We start from the raw sequence: 14624 nt of genomic DNA on the forward strand, positions 1-14624 counted from the left end.
CCATGAAATCTTTACTTTTCCAAAGATATGGCTTGTCAACCTATGCCGGGGTTGATTGTCACTGCATTAGCAGCTGTAAATGTGAAGGCAACACTGACACTCAAATGTCCACATATTTCAACCAATGTCTCACAGCACATGCATTACTGTATCAAAACATTTAGAAAATAAAATATGGAATAGGAATTTGGTCCTCAAATGCACATGGTCAACTAGACCAGGAAACAAGCACGGGAAACGAGCACATTCTTAATGTGCATCACAGAAAATTAACCAAAGCCACTAAATATCACTGTAAAAGAACACTAGTTCCTGCCATTTTCGAGAGAAAATCGGTGTCACAGACCAGAATCATACAATGGTGTGTGTTACCTTGTGCTTCAAGATCGCACGTGCCAATACCTGATCAGACACGTGTGCTATAGTCTATCCCCCACCAACTAGCATAGATTAAAGGCAGCGCTAATATGTGGAATCCTACCGTTGTCTATTTGTGTCCCTCATTAACATGGTACATGGATCAACATGTCTCTAAATGGGGCACTACAATGCAAAGTCGCAGACATACGATGGACTATGTCTATATTTCTGTTGTAGTAGCTGTAAGCTACAACCCTTCAGTGGTAGTTATAAAAGGGCTTGATGACAACAATGCATGAATGAATCCATGTCAGTCATTTAGGCTTCTTGAACGAATGAGGTGTTTAGTGAAATACGTAATGACCTGACGATACAAATACATTCGCATTTGAAGGGAAATAGATGAACTTAGCAATGAACTTAGCAATGCCGACCTAGCATGACTGGATTTCATGGAGAAGGTATCGTTAACATTAGATTACCTGTAGCATTCTTCTCCTTGCTCGGTTTCCTTAGTTTTGGTGGCATTATCTGTGAAAGGAAATGCGTAATCAACCAAATTATTGTTAGAATGACTCGATGTGGATATTAAAACAAGAGAACGGGGTCAGAAGAATGGAAAATTCGACAAAGTAGCGTAGCTTACCTCTGCGTTACCGTTGCTTCGACTGACTGACTGACGTTACGTTGGTAGAGAGCGCAGGCAGCTAGCAAGATCTCACAGATACAATGCAAAGCGCGCGGGTACTTGGACAATGACGTACACGTAATTTGATCAGAATCATCCGCGGTTCCTTCCGTGTCAAAAAGTGCACTTCAGCACTTCGGGCACTATGTCGTAGTGCGTAACTAGTACGCCATACGCACTAAAACAAGAACAGCAAAGTGCACAAGTGCACCATTTAATAAGTGGGTCTCTTGTGCGCGTAGGCTTCCGTTGTACGTCCAGTCTTTCTTTTCCCTCATTTCCTGACCTCTCTTTGCGCGGGAGAGAGATTGACAAGCATCACAGAAGCATTTTACGGTTCTTGCTGCACAGTAAAGATATAGTACTTTACTTCTCGGATCAGGTTGGTTGTCACGTTTTTTGTATTTTCTATTTGTCATTGCGTAAGAATGTTCTACATGGAAGGAACGAAGGTGCTTTCTAAATTACGCAATGCATCATGCATGGCCATTCTATTTACTGTCAATGTGCATGGCCCCACGGATAGAGCAGTTACACTAATAGGATTTATCTCTTAACAGAACGTACGATTGTGGTGTATAGCTGCTGCTGTAGTTTGTAGATGCACAAACAGTGATCTATCTGTCTGTCATGGATCTCCAGATGTATGCAACTAAATGCCTTTTTAAAACCCCAATCAGCATGTCACTGACGAAGGACATGCTGTTGAAGGCAGCGCAGGGGAACAAACGCTTATTACGATGGCTTCAAGATCAGAGACTTCTAGCGAAGAAAAAAGTGTGTCCTGAATGCTACCACCGAATGAAACTGACAAGAACGAGCACGACAAAGGATGGGTACAGGTGGTAAGTGACTGTTTGCTTTTAGGGCCCATATTGCATTTCAAATCCCTACAACAGCAATAATAGGCCTATCATCATAATTGCTACTAGGCCTACATTATTACTATGACAATTATCATTGTTGTAATAATAATAATAATATTAATAATGACAACAATAACAACAACAACAATAAAGGAATAATATTATTATTGTTGTATGACTATACAATGCAAGCCTATCTGAATATTTAAGTTGAACAAGCTAATTTCATTCAAGCTTAAGATAAAGCCAATAAAAGTCCCATTGAATGCAAGCTTGTTGACTAACTGAAAACACAATACAGATTACACACAGTCATAAAACAATAGGACTTATAATAAGTCCCCGGTTCTTTGATTGAGATGAACGAGTCATCTTTATGGGAGTCACTTATTGGCTGACGACCTAGATGAAGATTTGGGTAAATCACTCCTGAAATTTTAAAAAGGGTAGGGCCCGCCCTCGCCCACTGCCTATATTACGCGGAGCAGCGGGCGCGAACATCATTCTTAATGTCACACTCTCTTCGGCTGTGTCGAGCAGGGTGCCTCCATTAGCCTAGGCCAGTGGTGCCCAACACCCTATGTCCCAGAGGCGTAGCACTCATGCCTATAGAACATGACAAAGGTACAGGGTCTGGCCTAGCCAGCAGCCCTACATACTTCATCAAATGCAGCACCTCTGAAGATGGCCCATGAAGTAGAGCTTGCGTGTGTCGTGTGCGCTCTGACCTGAGAAGGGTGAGCAGGTCCCTTAGACTCATAAGCCAGCAGAATGGCCTGTACCAGCCACTTGGAAAGCCTCTGCTTGGACAAAGCAAGATCCTTAGAAGGGTTTGATGTTTGTATGTCATTATTTGTGTAATGGGTGGTCCATGAAAACTTTTGGCCATCATGAATGTACTTTAATGGCATAAATATATGATATTCACAGTTTATGATTTAATATTTTGTAGGACCTGTAGAAAGGGAACCCATCGTGGGAGAGCTGTAACCAGATCTGTCCGGGAGGGAAGCATATTCTCTGGATCCCACATTCCGTTGAAGTCATGGATGGCAATTTTCCACAGGTTAGTTTGGTTCACTGTATTTCTGTCGCCCTTCTTGTTACACCTTTGTTAAGGTTTCCTAATTGCTAGTTGCTAATTGCATTCATACTGGAGGGGGAATGTAAATTCACTGGAGATTATGGATAACAAGAAGTAGTATGTGAAAATATGATGTACAGATGGAGTAGTCATGCTGTTTGCACATACCTGGCTATTTTAATTATATTTATTATTATTTTTGAAAATCTATGGAAGAAAAATGTTTGTTCATTAAAATCCCAGACTGTGTAAACAAAGGCTGATTGAGTATGGCTTCCACCACAGGCATATGATACATTTGATACTTAAGCTTAAACCCAGCCTCAGAAAAATGAGTTTACATGGCAACTGCCTTGTAATTGCCTTGTCAATGCTTGAGAGCCATGAGTCAGGTCAATATTGTTTATATTGCTTTTATAATGTTTTTAAATTGTATTTTAAAAATCCAGCCTTTACAATTGTCTCATTATTTCATTTTATGTGAATTGACTCAGTTTATCACAGGGATTACGAAAAAGGCAAGTGGACATGATTGAAGATGGCACCTGTGGAAGCAGCAGGAGCCTCACAAAAGTGACAACGCTACTGAAGCATGTCTGTGTGGCAGGGGTGAAGAGGCTTGAAAGGAGAAGAGGAATGCGGATTGGCGGGAGGACAGCATTTGTGTCAATTGATGAGAGTAAATTTCGTCACAAAAGGAAGGTATGTATTCTGTATTATCACATGGTTTCTGACATTTGTCGTTTCTGTCAATGTTTCACCAGTAATATGGAACATGAAGGCTGTATCGTTTCCAAACGAAAATTACAATCTCAGACAAGGCGATTCTGGGATCGGCACAACAGCCAAAATCAATAGGACATGTATGTAGTCCCCAGATCACAGAGTGAGATGAGGGAGCCATCTCTGTGGGGAGACGCTCAACAGCTGTCGACCTGATGAAAAAGGTTGAAATAGCGATGAGAGCGGGGGCGCCCACCGCCTTTATAACCTCAGTCCAAGGGCGTGAATCTCACTTTTTGAGTCACGCTCTCCGGATGCTGCGAGTAGGGTGTAGCAAGAACCGGGGACATACGTATACATGTCGTTACATATTGTTCTTATTCGCAAGACTCGGTCACCATCTCTATGGGAGCCAGCAAACACTCTCGGAGCGCGTTTGGACCGACCACAGTTTCTCCGCCCTGTATAACAAGTTATGTCCCCATTTTAGAATGTTTCGGCTCCTGTCACACAATGTTAGTTCGCGCCCCTTGTATTATACATTATCCCCAATCATTGTCCACTCGGTTTTAAAAACACAGGATATGATGTTATTTTCCAAAAGTGCCTTGGGCTCTGCATGGCAGGGACATCCCCCTCCCTGCGCTAGGCTTGTGCCTAACCGCATACCTGGGACTATACGTTACAGTTCTTGTTTACCTTAGAAAGGTGGGTGGGGCTGATAGTTATCATAGGGTGGGTAGGAGGGGTAAGGGTGTCATTGGGGTCGTCAGGTGGACGCCCCCCCCCATCTCAGGTGTTTCGTTGACAGGCCCACGACACCTCAAGGGGGTTCAACAGCAGCACCTGGTGTCCCAGGTGTGCCCCCCTCTACCATACCCCCTTCTAGACCGCACACCCCTTGCGTCATCTCATCTCGGAGCCCGTTGTCTCTCCTTCTTATCCAGGCCTCACCAAGGTTGTCCTCCCAGGCCACTGTGAGCTCTACGATGTAGACTCTTCGAACTAGGGATGCAAACGATTAATCGATTAATCGACTTTAATTGATCAATGCATTAATCGATTAAAAAAAATTAATCACAATTAATCGGCAATTCAACTGACAAGAGACCCAGGTGAAATGGGCATGTTAAGAGTGTGTGTGAAGAGGGGTGTGAATAGTGGGAATATTTAAAGGAGAATGCCGGCCAGTTTGGATTAATATCCCATCTTGGGTGGACCGAGGGAAAGGGATGAAAGGCAAAACCGCGAGAAATTTTCATGCCTGCTGCGCAAAGTTGTTCAATTGCGCTGTTTTCGGTTAAAACCTGGCCCTTCGGGCACGTATTTGACCTGTTTTAAAGCTCCTAGCGTGCATTAAACCCCTTTTGAACGCTTTGGCCGTGGTGTGTGGGTCCATACAAGTCGATCTAGTGGTTCACATTTCCATTAGGTAGCATAGGTACGATACAACAGGAGTTTTCAAAAGTGGCGCACCTACCTCTTTCAGCTTCCGCCTTCCAACTACGTCCGCAAAATGGTTCGCCAAAGTGATACTTCATAGTAATCCATTTTATTTTTGTCCACCAAAGACGAGCCACAAGAAACATATTCACATGTTTTCATCTCCTGAGTTGTTATTGTCTCGCAGATTCACTTCTCTGTCACTGAATGCAGTTTAGTGACGTCACGGTGTCACATGACTCCTGGAAGGAATAATTCTTTATCGGTAACAAATATTCTGGTTCGAAAAAGATAACCATGGCCACCAAACTCTTCAATTGAACTACCCCAACGGAGGATCCATCTCAAAATATCAAACAGTATATTACGACAGCGCCTCTCTTTCTCGCTGCTGTATAATAACTGGATGAGCGAATGGCGTTCCTTCCAGGAGTCATGTGACACCGTGACGTCACTAAACTGCGTTCAGTGACAGAGAAGTGAATCTGCGAGACAATAACAACTCAGGAGATGAAAACGTGTGAATATGTTTCTTGTGGCTCGTCTTTGGTGGACAAAAATAAAATGGATTACTATGAAGTATCACTTTGGCGAACCATTTTGCGGACGTAGTTGGAAGGCGGAAGCTGAAAGAGGTAGGTGCGCCACTTTTGAAAACTCCTGTTGTATCGTACCTATGCTACCTAATGGAAATGTGAACCATCGACTTGTATGGACCCACACACCACGGCCAAAGCGTTCAAAAGGGTTTTAATGCACGCTAGGAGCTTTAAAACAGGTCAAATACGTGCCCGAAGGGCCAGGTTTTAACCGAAAACAGCGCAATTGAACAACTTTGCGCAGCAGGCATGAACATTTCTCGCGGTTTTGCCTTTCATCCCTTTCCCTCGGTCCACCCAAGATGGGATATTAATCCAAACTGGCCGGCATTCTCCTTTAAAACGCCTTTGGATTAAAGAATCAAAGAATCAATTGAAATTGTTAGATTTAGTAGTTTTTTCCCCGATAAACATTGAGATTTCGGGGGGAAAACGCCGCTTATCAATTAATCCTAAATCGATCGATAAGGCTATCAACTAATGATTAATGAATTAATCTATAATTTGCATCCCTACTTCGAACTGAAGGAGACCACAGCACAATGATGTGCTTCAGGTTTGCAGGAGATGAACTCGCAAGAGGAAGCTTGTTCGGAAAGCTTCCATGTCCCATATCTCCTTCTAAGAGAGCTTTCGCTTCTTGACATCTTCCCAACACATCCATCGTCCTTGTTTTCCCTGTGAGACGGCCTTTGCGCAGCTTGCAGCCTGCTCTTCTCTGCGGATCTCCTCAACCACAAGCCCATGTCGCTGTAATGGCGAGTTTTGAGACAGAGGCCTCCTCTTCCCCTCTGCACATGGCCGACAATGTCTCTGTGTTTAAGGGACGATTTGGCCTGGTGTGTTGCTGCTGCTGGAGTTAACTTCCTCCCAGTTGCAAGGGTGGGAGCGTTTCTTTCCATGCAGGGGTCTCGGGACTCAGTAAGCATCATCTCCAACCTGACTTTGCTGCTCTTGTACTCCTCTGTGAGACTGGACAGTGATAGCTCCATAATCCCTTTCCCATAGAGTGCTATGTTGGTAATGCACTTGGGACCCTAGTAACAGAGAACGTTAAGAGAACATTTGCCTTTTGGTTCTGTACAGGTTAGGTTTGTAACCAAACCAAGAGCTACCACCTAAAAACGTTCCCTTTGGTTACAGTAAAAACCAAACAGCAATTGGTTCCAGTTTAGTTCTGGTTACGTTCTGGGCACATTCTTTTTTGGTTGTGTTTCGGTTCTCACTTGGTTGGCAGGAAAGTTTAATTTCCGTTCCCAGAAGAGGATATGTGTGGTTCTCATTTCGTTCCCTCGCCGTTCTCTCACCGTGCCTTTATTGCTTTTCATGTTTGTTCCCTCACTGTTCCCATATGGTTTCCATAACCTTGTTGGTTACATTATATGTCTGGTCATGTCTGGTTCCCAAGACATGCTCCTGATGTTCCCCCAACCTTGCATGCATGGCAACTGTTTGCTTCAACCAATGATGAATGTCCTCCCGATTAAATCACATACGATCACATATCAGGAACAATATTTATACTCCAAATTTAAATCATGTACATTTAACATCAAACATTTTTAATTCAATATGATTACCTTTCATTCTTTTAGCTTAACTTTGTTGGGTTGATCTAAGGTTTGTCTGTTCACACAACAACAGAAGATGATGAAGTAGTGAGTGATTGAAACATTTTGAGAACTTGTTGTTGTCGGAAACATGCAACCCCATCACAACCAATCTGTCCATCAGCACCTGGCCACACCTAATTACTAAGGGCTGGTATGTCATGATTCAATTATTTCTTGCAGCTGCCAAAATTCCTATTATACAATAGTTAGATCCAGTCGAATTATTTCACAAATTGTGATTGGACAAGAGGCGTTCTACACGTCACTAGGAGTGAGGGTATCCTCCAACACTGTTGGAACTGTATTTTATCCTTTAGTAGAGCAAACATGTTGCCTTGGTACAAATGTGCCTTTTCGCATTCAAGAATTGCTGTTCAAGGCTGAGCGGAGGATTACTGGACTGTGCGAGGACTTTATCTGTACCAGAACGATGGAATGCCCAAACACAACAAAGTTGCATCTACACATGGCAGGCCAAGGCCTGTGTGTTTGTGTGTGTGTGTGTGTGTGTGTGTGTGTGTATGAATAAATCTCTATCTGGGTGATTGCCCCCCCCTCCGTAGCGGGTAGAGATTAAATGTAATCAGGGACAATCCTTCAATAAAAATGGCTTGGAGCTGTTAGAGCGTTTAGAACGAGTGGGGAAAATTGTAGCTGACGGTTCTCCCTATTCGCTCTCCAAGCCGGCTTGAAACTTAATTAATGATTCTCTGCTTAAATCACTCTGGTGACATGGTATGCTTGAGCCTGTATATAAACCTGGACTGTTACAGTGCTTTAGTTGCTTGCCTGCCTGTCTGTTGCAGCATAGCACTTGCTTGCCTACTTTGTAGGTGTGCTTTGCAAGCCCGCTAATAGCACTTTTGGCTTATGGCATTTGTTAGCTTGCTAACTTCATCTTGTGCCTTGCTTTGTGAGATAGCCAGTAACAGCAATTGTTACCTTGCTTGCTCCATTGTGCACTTGATGTAGAAGAGGTTCTTTAAATTCCACATTAAGGAAGATATTGGATATTAATCTCCACTGAAATATGTTCATACAACTCAACTGAGTCATTGTGGTACAGGACTGCACAAATTAAAAAAATAAATATAGATCTCATACATGTACTTGTATCAGGCAGCTCTACCATACTGCACTGTTAAGGTAATGTTTAGAGTGGTGCCATGCACAGGGTGTTACAGTCCGGTGGAGCATGTGAGGTGTTACAGTATCATGATCAGGGTACCTCAATCATGGTGAAGGATAGGGGGGGCAGGACCATAACACATAATAAACTAGGTTGGGGGAACAACAGGAGCACGTCTGGAGAACCAAATATGTGACCAACAAGGTTAAGGGAAACACATGGGAACGGCAAGGGAACAAACATGACATGAACAAGAAAAAAAGGGCCGGTGAGAGAATGTTGGGGGAACGGAATGGGAACCACACATGTAACATTCTGGGAACTAAAATTAAACTTTCCTGCCAACCAAGTGGGATTGTAATCAGGACTAAACTGGAACCAAGGGCTTGTGTTCCAGGAACCTTCGTGGAACTAAAAATTGTTAGTAGGGGAAGACCTAGCCATTTCCTGGCAAACCTCTAAATCTCTCAAACTCTCAAGCTTGTCAACCTTTGACATTGGCACCTCATAGATGGTCAGAGGCCACATCAACTGAGGTATGAGACAAGACTGAAGGCACCAAAGTTGAATGAACTTTCCCAACACTGATGGTCGGACCACGGACTGCAGTGAGGGCGGCTCCCAAGTATCAGACGGGTGTTCGACCCGGCATGCGGTATTGCAGCTGTACTGCCCTACAATATCAGAACGCAGTATCTTGAAAATGGTCGAAAATGGGTTTAAACCGGAAACTGGCTTTAAAATACCTTCTTTTTCTTGTGTTAAAAGTTTTTGGCCCAACTTGGTCCCGTTTCGGAAAAAAACGCAAAAAACTGATTATACTGAGCGCTTTTTTGGTTTTTAGGAGGTTACGTCGTACTAGCCAAGAACGCAGTATAATGCGAATTATACTGCACTTCTCCATTGACACCGTGGTTTTGGTGTAGACAGTAATACCACAACAGAGCGCAGTATAATGATTTTTCAGCTAAAAAGTAATGAGAATGTTGTTTTTTTTGCTTTTTTCTTGTGTGCATAAATTTCCACCATAAAAAGTATTACATGGAAGTGTCATCACCACTTTACCTCCAACACAGAAAGGAAACTTTTTAAAGCCTTTTTTCTCAGTTTGCCATTTTGAATTATACTGCGCTCTGAAATTGTAGGGCAGTGTAGCTCCCCTTGACCACTAAGCCCAGGACTCGACCTGGCGCACCGGAGGATCCAGTCAGCGGTTACACAAGCTTCCTCCCATTCTTAACCTGTTGGCTCTCCATTAGCCATGCGATCGTTCATATCATCCGCTGACATATAAATGGACAGCATCACTGAGGCGTGTACTGCCATGCAGACCTGGTACGTTTTCTTCCATAGGGAGCTCATCTTGTTCAGGAGCCTCAGTGAAACGGAGGGCAACCCCAGACTTCTAGGCAGGCATCCTGTCCCATTCCTTCGTCCATGTTGATGGTGCCCAGCATGAAGAATCTGTGTGGGTGAATGCACAGAGTATGGTCGATCCCATGTTTTCGCTTCATGTCCTGCCACCTCCAGGAAGAGGAGAAGCATCTTCCTAGTTGGGGCGTGGGGCCCCGTCCGTCGCCAGGCCTTGAGTCAAAGCAGCGGCGGTGGCAGCCATGGCACGTCCAGTCTCTTAACAGCCCTCTTGCAGACTTTGAAGAACTTGTCCGTTTCGGGGTAGAGACCTCTGTGGATGGTGAGGGCAGGAGCCTGTGGAGTCTTGGGGGTCGAGGGATCCTCACTCGCTTCATTGGGAACCTCCTCCTCCTACTCATGCTCAACCACCCAGTCCGAACCAGTGGAGGGATCAGCCTCCTGCCACAAGGGTTGGTCGGAGAGGGGCTGTGAGGTATTCGAATTGCTGTCATCCTTCTCCAGTCCCACCGTTGTGTCCTCTTCCACCAAATCGATGCAGCTCTCCTTGTGAGTGGCCATCATGCGTTTGAGCACAAGTAAGCAACGCTCCATGGTGCTAGCATCCATGCGTAGACACCTCTTGCATTTCCCATTGTCGAGCGCTGCATGGTCGTGGGGGAAGCAGAGACATACGACGCAGATTAAGTCTGGGTGTTTCGTGGAGATTTCCATGTAGAAAATCCACAGCCGTAGGGGCATTCACGGAATTCCTATTCTCCTTTCTTCGAGTCTGTAGACTAAGTAGCCATTGTAAGTTAGGTGGCATGGCCAGCCAGCTACTTAGCTATGTAGCATGCTAGGCAGACTTAGCAGGGGAAATGCTAGTCAAACCTGGGCATGTGGAATGGAATGGAATTCAATGGAATTTCCTCAGAAATCATTGTAGCGGAGGGTCAGAAATACTCATAGATTCGTTTCTTCCACTTTTCCCCACCCCCTGCGTAATTACAATCTTTCAGGAGTGATTTTACTAATTCTTCTAATTCTAGTCACCCCATAGAGATGGTAACAGAGTCTTACAAATAAGAACTGCATTTTTCTTGATGCCTCCAAACAAGTGGTTCCCAAACTTTTTCCCCAGCCTATTTTAACATCCCGAATTCTTGGGCACCCTTAGCTACATACAAACCTCAACTCCATTGAAGTAGACACTAGGGGACTATACTACAAAGGTGGTTCAGGATAGGTTACGAAAAGGTTGGAGGTCAATTATCTAAAAGAAGAGCTTGGAGTCCTCATTTTCTTAAGATAAGCTCTTGTATTAGATGGTTTACCTGTTAACTTAACCTTAACTAATCCTGAACCAGCTTTGTAGTATAGGCCCTAGGTCAATTGTGAATAATAACAAAATACTGTCATCAAACATCTGGTTCTTACATTATATGGAGACCAGTACATAGAAAACATGTCAGCTGTCAAAACTGAAAAAAACAATTGTTTTGGGGGATACTCATGAATATGGAAAAACAACACATCTCGGAAGAGTCGGGACATTGGCAATGACATGAAATTAATAAAATGTTGAAGAAGACTAAGAAAAAAAACGAAGGACTGCTAAACCTGTTGTATGCGGGGTTCTAGCTAGCTCAAACATGCGTTACGGCACGTTGCGCTACAATTTGAACCGTAACGCTTATTTTGGACCGTGACGCTTATTTTCAATGCAGCGTAACAGTGTATTGTCTGTATTTGCTTGAATAATAAAGCCAGATAAATGTCATATTCCCCTTCTGTATAACCTGACACATTTGTTGCAGGTTTTTGACTACTTGTATTCATCTCTATGACAAGCATGTAGGAGCCATTTCCTAATTTAATTTATTTTGCAATTTCTTAATGCTTGTATTTTTTGTAGATGTGTGCGACTATGCCCCCTGCAGGTGAAAGATGCCTATACATGGGGAGGCCACCTGGAGGAGGTGTGGCTGACTGGGAGCGCAGAGTCTTTGACCTTGGCTTGGCTTTTCCAACTTGGCTGCGGCTCACCTACGCTGTTATTTGTGCTCATGTAAAAATACCCAGTCTGTCTTTGTTTTCCTTTATTTTCAATGGCTAAAGGAGCCTCATTTTATTTGTAATTTTGAAAACATTTACAAAGTAAAAGCAACACATCATTCAACTTCAAAAACTTGTCTGTCTTGGATGTCTGAATTTGGGGTCACACACTCACAAACGTCAAAGAGGTTGTCAGTCACCACCAAAAGGGACAAAACTACTGGACTTTTAAAAAAAGGATAATTTGTCAATTTCGAAGCGTGTGCCAGCATTGAGGCGCAGAAACGAAAACAACGGCATGTGTAGCATTGCATCCTTACTTCAGACCAGGGGTTTGTGTCTCGAAAGCGTAGTTGTATTTAATATAATTGAGTGGTTTGATGCCGCGCAAGCTGGACGTGCAATAGTGCGAGCTCGGAAAATGTTTCAAATTGGACTTGTCTCTAATTATGGTATGTTTATATTTTATGTTTATTTTTAAGTATGGCCGTGGTCGTCGAGGATCGACATGGTCCAGAAGATCCTGGGTTTTTGGGATGCTGGAGGTAAAGGGGTCTCGTCGCCGGCCCGTCCTGAAACTTGTAAGGAGAAGATCCAGGAGGCATCTTGAACCTTTAATTAATAAATACAGGAAGCCACATTATAAGGGACTCCTGGAGAGCGTAGAGCAGGTTTCAACAGAACAGGTTCATTCATTACCAAGTAAACCATCACAGGCACTTTGTGCATTCGGTAACAGGGGCCCATACCCAGCATATTGAGCGTGCTTGGTGGACCTACAAAGAGGACCTCTACCGTTATAGGGGGAACTTAACTGAGGAGTCACTGGAAATGAACTTAAGGTTCATTGAATGGAACTACTGGCTGGGGAGACATTATATAGGAAGGGTATGCTGGGCCGTCTCTTTAAGGATATTACAGTGTGCTACCATGTGTAGATTATGGGAGGAGAAGTGTTTCCCACGACACTCGTAGTGGGCCGCTCTGCCAAAAGTTGCATGTGGGGTTCTCAGCGCATGGACCGTGAAAGTGGTCAATAAAACAAATATTGATTTCCACAATAATGCTTTGATTTGCTTGTGATGTGAGTAATTTTTCCCCCTCTTTACCTGGTAAATGGTTATCTGTAACTCAGTAACAGTGCAGAAACGTACCATGTACTTACATGATATATGAAACAAGTTTAATTGTGTGGTAATAAATTGGTAATACTTTGGTAAAATCATTGGCTTTACTTTACAGTACAGTTTCCCCTTCTTTACCTAGTAACTGAATATCTGAAACTCGGTAACGGTGCAGATACTTACCATGTACTTATATGATTTATGAAACAAGTTAAATTACTTGGTAAGAAATTGGTAATACTTTGGTAAGTGCATTCGCTTTACTTTGCAGTAGAGTTTCCCCTTCTTTAACTGGTAACTGAATATCTGTAACTCAGTAACAGTGCAGAAACTTACCAAGTACTTATATGAATTTATGAAACAAGTTTAAATTGTGTGATAAGAAATTGGTAATACTTTGGTAAGAGCATTCGCTTTACTTTACAGTACAGTTTCCCCTTCTTTACCTGGTAACTGAATATCTGTAACTCGGTAACAGTGCAGAAACTTACCATGTACTTACACAAGTTTACTTTCTTGGTAAGAAATTGGTAATACTTTGGTAAGAGCATTCGCTTTACTTTACAGTACAGTTTCCCCTTCTTTACCTGGTAACTGAATATCTGTAACTCGGTAACAGTGCAGATATTTACCATGTACTTACATAATATATAACAAGTTACTTTCTTGGTAAGAAATTGGTAATACTTTGGTAAGAGCATTCGCTTTACTTTACAGTACAATTTCCCCTTCTTTACCTGGTAACTGAATATATGTTACTTGGTAACAGTGCAGAAACTTACCATGTACTTACATGATTTATGAAACAAGTTTAACTACTTGGTAAGAAATTGGTAATACTTTGGTTAGAGCATTCGCTTTACTTTACAGTACAGTTTCCCGTTCTTTACATGGTAATAGAATATATGTTACTTGGTAACAGTGCAGAAACCTACCATGTACTTACATGACACATGAAATAAGTTTAATTACTTGGTAAGAAATTGGTAATACTTTGGTAAGAGCATTCGCTTTACTTTACAGTACAGTTTCCCCTTCTTTACCTGGTAACTGAATATCTGTAACTCGGTAACAGTGCAGATATTTACCATGTACTTACATAATATATAACAAGTTACTTTCTTGGTAAGAAATTGGTAATACTTTGGTAAGAGCATTCGCTTTACTTTACAGTACAGTTTCCCCTTCTTTACCTGGTAACTGAATATCTGTAACTCGGTAACAGTGCAGATATTTACCATGTACTTACATAATATATAACAAGTTACTTTCTTGGTAAGAAATTGGTAATACTTTGGTAAGAGCATTCGCTTTACTTTACAGTACAATTTCCCCTTCTTTTACCTGGTAACAGAATATCTGTAACTCGGTAACAGTGCAGGAACTTACCATGTACTTACATGATTTATGAAACAAGTTCAATTACTTGGTAAGAAATTGGTAATACTTTGGTAAGAGCATTCGCTTTACTTTACAGTACAATTTCCCCTTCTTTACCTGGTAACTGAATATCTGTAACACGGTAACAGTGCAGAAACTTACCATGTACTTACATGATTTATGAAACAAGTTCAATTACTTGGTAAG

The 14624-nt window shown here is 42.6% G+C and overlaps 1 pseudogene; it reads left to right on the top strand.

Moving 5' to 3' along the window:
- Window positions 1-1729: 1729 nt before the first annotated feature.
- On the top strand, window positions 1730-12888 carry LOC134440026 (uncharacterized; annotated as a pseudogene).
- The last annotated feature ends 1736 nt before the right edge of the window (window positions 12889-14624 follow it).

Source organism: Engraulis encrasicolus, chromosome 23, assembly GCF_034702125.1.
Source record: "Engraulis encrasicolus isolate BLACKSEA-1 chromosome 23, IST_EnEncr_1.0, whole genome shotgun sequence".
NCBI lineage: Eukaryota > Metazoa > Chordata > Actinopteri > Clupeiformes > Engraulidae > Engraulis > Engraulis encrasicolus.